This window comes from Borostomias antarcticus (genome assembly GCF_949987555.1).
Source record: "Borostomias antarcticus genome assembly, chromosome: 23".
NCBI classification, from domain to species: domain Eukaryota; kingdom Metazoa; phylum Chordata; class Actinopteri; order Stomiiformes; family Stomiidae; genus Borostomias; species Borostomias antarcticus.
The window spans coordinates 3,576,958-3,582,557 of record NC_140256.1 but is presented as its reverse complement, the minus strand read 5'-3'; the positions used below and the strand labels follow the sequence as shown (position 1 = coordinate 3,582,557).

At 46.7% G+C, this 5,600-nt stretch overlaps 1 protein-coding gene across 1 annotated transcript in view; it reads right to left on the bottom strand.

Moving 5' to 3' along the window:
• The window catches only part of ank1a (ankyrin 1, erythrocytic a), a gene marked incomplete at both ends in the record, with an annotated part of 83,753 nt that overhangs the window by 33,233 nt on the left and 44,920 nt on the right, over positions 1 to 5,600 (bottom strand). The gene's annotated exons all lie outside the window — the stretch shown is intronic.

The following is a 5,600-nucleotide window of genomic DNA, read 5'->3' as shown; positions in this document are numbered from 1 at the left end:
GACATGACATCTCTCTCTCTCTCTCTCTCTGGACTAGTTCATCCCTGTCTCTGTGTCTTTGTTGTGCAGGGGGATGCAGCTGGAGGAGTCTGCAGAATGAGAGACTGAGAGAGAGGGAGGGGGAGAGAGAGAGAGAGAGAGAGAGAGAGGGGGATAGAGAGAGAGAGGGGGGGGAGAGAGAGAGAGAGAGAGAGAGAGAGAGAGGGCGAGAGAGAGAGGGGGAGAGAGAGAGAGAGAGAGAGAGAGAGAGAGGTGATATATTCAGGGAAGAGGCCAAGCAGCCAGGCTCTAACTCGATCAGCCTGGTTATTAAGTGGGGTGCCAGAGTTGACCAGGGCTCCAGACCTCATTCAGACCTAATGCATTGATCTGAGACGGTCAGACCCTGGCTCCGCCCCTCTGGACATGCATACCAGACAGTAGAAGACCGGCATTATTACTGTAGGGATGATGTGATGATCAGTGTGTGATCAGAGCTATGCTTTCATGGACAGTTCAAGGTGCAGTAAGCTCCACAGTACAGTCTTAAAGGGGCACAGTCATGCTAGTTTCAGTTGGTAAAATGTGGATTATGCTTACTGCATAAATTCTGTGTCTAGACCTTTTTAGAATCACCGTCAGTGTAGCTGTTTCCTACTGCATTATGGGAAATGCCACTGCAAAATCGCATGGAACTTCAAAGGGCAAACGTGTCCAGTCCAGTATTGTCGCCCTTTGAAGTTCTGCCGTGGAAATCTCAGAGCAGAGCCAGCGGTCCATTAGAAATTATAATTTAGTATTTCCCATATATAGGAGAGGGTGAGTTTAAAAAGGCCTACACACTGAATTTAAGCATTTAATCCCAATAATATCAACTGAAACAAGTGTGACTCTGCCCAGTTAAAGCTTATCTGAGGGGGAAATGTCTGTGAGATATGATAAGATTAACTTTTATAATCCCCAGTGTGTGTGTGTGTGTGTGTGTGAGCAAGTCTGTCTGTGTGTGTGTGTGTGTGTGTGTGTGTGTGTGTTTGTGTGTGTGTGTGTGTGTGTGTGTTGGGGTGGTGACATACAATATTTGCTGAGGTGTGAGCTGAATATATTGTGTGCGTCCTATTAATATGTATCACTGTGTTTGTAATTATGCAAGTCTGTCTGTGTGTGTGAGTGAGTGAGTGTGTGTGTGTGAGCAAGTCTGTGAGAGTTTGTGTGTGTGTGTGTGTTTGTGTGTGTGAGTGAGTCTATCTGTGTGTGTGTGTGTGTGTGTGTGTGTGTGAGTGAGTCTGTGTGTGTGTGTGTGTTGGTGCTTGTGTGTGTGTGTGTGTGTGTGTGTGTGTGGTTGCTGGTAGGGCAGGATTCATGGGCCCTGGGAGAGGAGCACTCAGGCTTCCATTGATCCTCATCTGAGCGTCGCGACCCCATCTCTCACCCCCTGTCCCCCACAGGAGGAGAGGAGGGAGGGAGCCGGGGGGGGAGGTGGGGAGAGCAGAGGGAGGGAGGGAGGGAGGGAAGTGGAGGACAGGGGGTGGAGAGAGGGAGGGAGGGAGTTGGAGAGAGTGGAGGGATGGCAAGAAAGAGGGATGGAGAGCGCAAGGGGGACATCGCCTGGTAGGAGAGGATGTCCTGGGTATGGCTTTGACCGTACCGTCATATCATACAGTGATAATAAATATGTCAGAGGAGGTAACTTGTGTGTGTGTGTGTGTGTGTGTGTGAGTGTGTGTGTGTGAGCTCAGAAGTCTTGTTGACAGTGTGATGGCATCTTTGCTTACAACGTATTGCTGAGTCAGCTGCGCTATCTTACTCTACCCCTTAGTCTCTCCATCATCATCTGGGTGGCTGTCTCATACAGCTGGGGGAATTCACACTGGGGCGCAAACACACACACACACACACACACACACACACACACACACACACACACACACACACACACACATTATTTACTGAACTTAATCTTACTAAAATATGGTTACACAATATATCTATCCTTCCCTACACTTGCAAGGTACTGTATGTACTGTATGCCTTCTTTCCTCTCTTGGCAGCTGCAGAACCTCTCTGGTCCTCTAGAGTGTGTGTGAGAGTGTGTGTGAGAGTGTGTATGAGAGTGTGTATGAGAGTGTGTGTGAGAGTGTGTATGAGAGAGTGTGTATGAGAGTGTGTGTGAGAGTGTGTGTGAGAGTGTGTGTGAGAGTGTGTATGAGAGAGTGTGTATGAGAGTGTGTGTGAGTGTGTGTGTGAGAGAGTGTAGTGTTAATGATTGCAGAGCCATTGCCTCATCCATCAACACAAGGGCAGGCTGCAAGCAGGCCATAAATCTGACACCCATCACACACACACACACACACACACACACACACACACACACACACACACACACACACACACACACACACACACACACACACAGATGACATCCAATCCACATAGAAGAAAATTGGAAAGACAATGCACAAAACAGATAAAAACAAATGCTGCAAAATGGTACGCAACAAATAGGTAAATTGATAGTATGTGCATTAAATAAATGAATAAAGGAAAACTATCAAACCATAAAGCGAGTTATAAAAAGAAAGCATAAGGACATGTGAGGGCATTTTCTGAGGGAGTAAAAGGAAGACTTCATTCATCAGAGAAAACTATTGTTCATCAAAGGCCTAGAGTCACGCCCAGAGTGGGCCTTCATGGCCACCGTCCATCCATAGCAGCTTGAACATCCTTGGGGAACTATTTTCCAGAGGCAGAAATGGGTTTATGAAGCTGAAGGTGAGGTACTAAATGACCTTGAGCTGGATGGACTGTTCCCAGCATCCATCAACAGGTCAAAGTTCACACAGGAGAGGTTTACCGTTCCTGGTCCCTCCGGATTAGTCTTTATTATGTAATCATAACTGCACCAGGGTCACAGAGCTCTGTTTTCATGTTACTGTGTCCGTAGTGAAAATGGTAACCTGTTGTTTACTTATTCACATGATGATGTTAACTATGTTTCTACATGTTTCTGCATGTTAATTTTTTCTTGAATTCTATTTATGAATTGTAGTATTTTCTGCATTATTGTTTTGTACTGTATGTTTTAGTTGAGGACTCTTGGAAGACTAGACGATGGCTAAAAGAGATCCTAATAAACAACAACATCCAGTAAGGAGAGTGAATCTACTAGCCTGGACTAGTGGAGTTCAGTATATATTGTTAATGCATCTGCTCATTCAGGCCAGTGTGTGGTAGCTTGGGTTGGGTCTATCTACACTCTGGTTTCCCCTGGAGGCCGACAGGCTCTCTAACTGTTGCATGAAGCCAAAACGGTGGAGTTCCCAGTGGGTCAGCCAGAAAGCCAGAGAGCCTCTCTTCTTCTGAGGAACTGGGTAACTGGCCAGATATCATTACATCATTCGCGCAGTTTTGCATTCGACAATAATACATAAATAAAATCTCCCTTCTCTTTCATTTAAACAACTCGTAATATCACAGGAATAAAATTAGGGCATTCAAAAGGTTCCAGTGCGTCGAGGTCTTTGACATGTAAATCTAATTGTGGACCCCATGCGCCCCAGACAAATCGCGGCCTGGTGCTGGTGACTGGGCATGAATGGACTGGATAATGCATTGTGCTGCTACAGTGGGGTTTGGGCAGGGGGGGGGGCAGTTGGAGCATAGAGACAGAGGGTGGTGTGGGGGGGGGGGGGGGCAATCTATGTGGCAGTGCTGGCCCTGGGGAGGGACACATCTCCTGGCCGCCAAGCCGGCCTAGTGTGACGAATGGAGCTTGGTTGACGGAGCATCTGCAGTGGGGGTGGGGGGGAGCTTGGGGGGGGGGGCAGGGCGCTGGTTCATTCTGGTGTAGATTTAACTCACGCCTGGAGTGATGTGTCACGGGTCATAGGTCGCGGTTTAGCAGGCTCACTGTCCACTTTAAATCACTGAGTCGCTCGTTCAGTGTGCTACTGTACATCAGACAGACTACAGGCATCCAGTCCAGTTGATGAGGGTTAACAAAGGATGTTTCAAACTCCAGGAGGGGAGGAAAAGCGAGGGAGCAGGAGGAGTAGAGAGGGATATACTCTCTGGGTATAGATATTGAGATGCATGGCTAATCTCTGGGTATAGATGTGGAGATGCAGGGATATAATCTCTGGGTATAGATGTGGAGATGCAGGGAAATAATCTCTGGGTATAGATGTTGAGATCCAGGGCTAATCTCTGGTTATAGATGTGGAGATGCAGGGATATAATATCTGGGTATACAGTAGATGTGGAGATGCAGGGATATAATCTCTGGGTATAGATGTGGAGATCCAGGGCTAATCTCTGGGTATAGATGTGGAGATGCAGGGATATAATCTCTGGGTATAGATGTGGAGATGCAGGGATATAATCTCTGGTTATAGATGTGGAGATGCAGGGATATAATCTCTGGGTATAGATGTGGAGATGCAGGGATATAATCTCTGGGTGTAGATGTGGAGATGCAGGGCTAATCTCTGGTTATAGATGTGGAGATCCAGGGATATAATCTCTGGTTATAGATGTGGAGATCCAGGGATATAATCTCTGGGTATAGATGTGGAGATGCAGGGATATAATCTCTGGGTATAGATGTGGAGATGTAGGGATATAATCTCTGGGTATAGATGTGGAGATCCAGGGCTAATCTCTGGGTATAGATGTGGAGATCCAGGGATATAATCTCTGGTTATAGATGTGGAGATGCAGGGATATAATCTCTGGGTATAGATGTGGAGATGCAGGGATATAATCTCTGGGTATAGATGTGGAGATGCAGGGATATAATCTCTGGGTATAGATGTGGAGATGCAGGGATATAATCTCTGGGTATAGATGTGGAGATGCAGGGATATAATCTCTGGGTATAGATGTGGAGATGCAGGGATATAATCTCTGGTTATAGATGTGGAGATGCAGGGATATAATCTCTGGGTATAGATGTGGAGATGCAGGGATATAATCTCTGGGTATAGATGTGGAGATGCAGGGATATAATCTCTGGGTATAGATGTGGAGATGCAGGGATATAATCTCTGGGTATAGATGTGGAGATGCAGGGATATAATCTCTGGGTATAGATGTGGAGATGCAGGGATATAATCTCTGGGTATATATGTGGAGATCCAGGGCTAATCTCTGGGTATAGATGTGGAGATGCAGGGATATAATCTCTGGGTATAGATGTGGAGATGCAGGGATATAATCTCTGGGTATAGATGTGGAGATGCAGGGCTGCTGCTGGCTTTCACTTGGCACTGCTGCTGTTTTCCACTGCTGCCTTGGCGACCGGCCAGTGAGGGGATTGGATTCTATAGGGCGATCCATCACTGCACCACTCTCTTCTCTTCTCTTCTCTCTCTCTTTCTCTCTCTCTCTCTCTTGTTCTCTCCGTTGTTCCCTGAGCAGATAGGCCGGAGCAGGAAGAGAGGTGTGCTATGCTGTTTCTGGTGCTTTCTTTTCAACGCCACATGGGGATGGTATCTCCCCAGATGTTCTCTCCGTCTGGTCTTCTTCTCTGCCATTCCCAGAAACCAGGTGTAAATTGTGATTCCATGTTGTTTTTTCTGACCAATCCTGTATCGTCTGAGTATTACTATACTGACCTGCTGCTT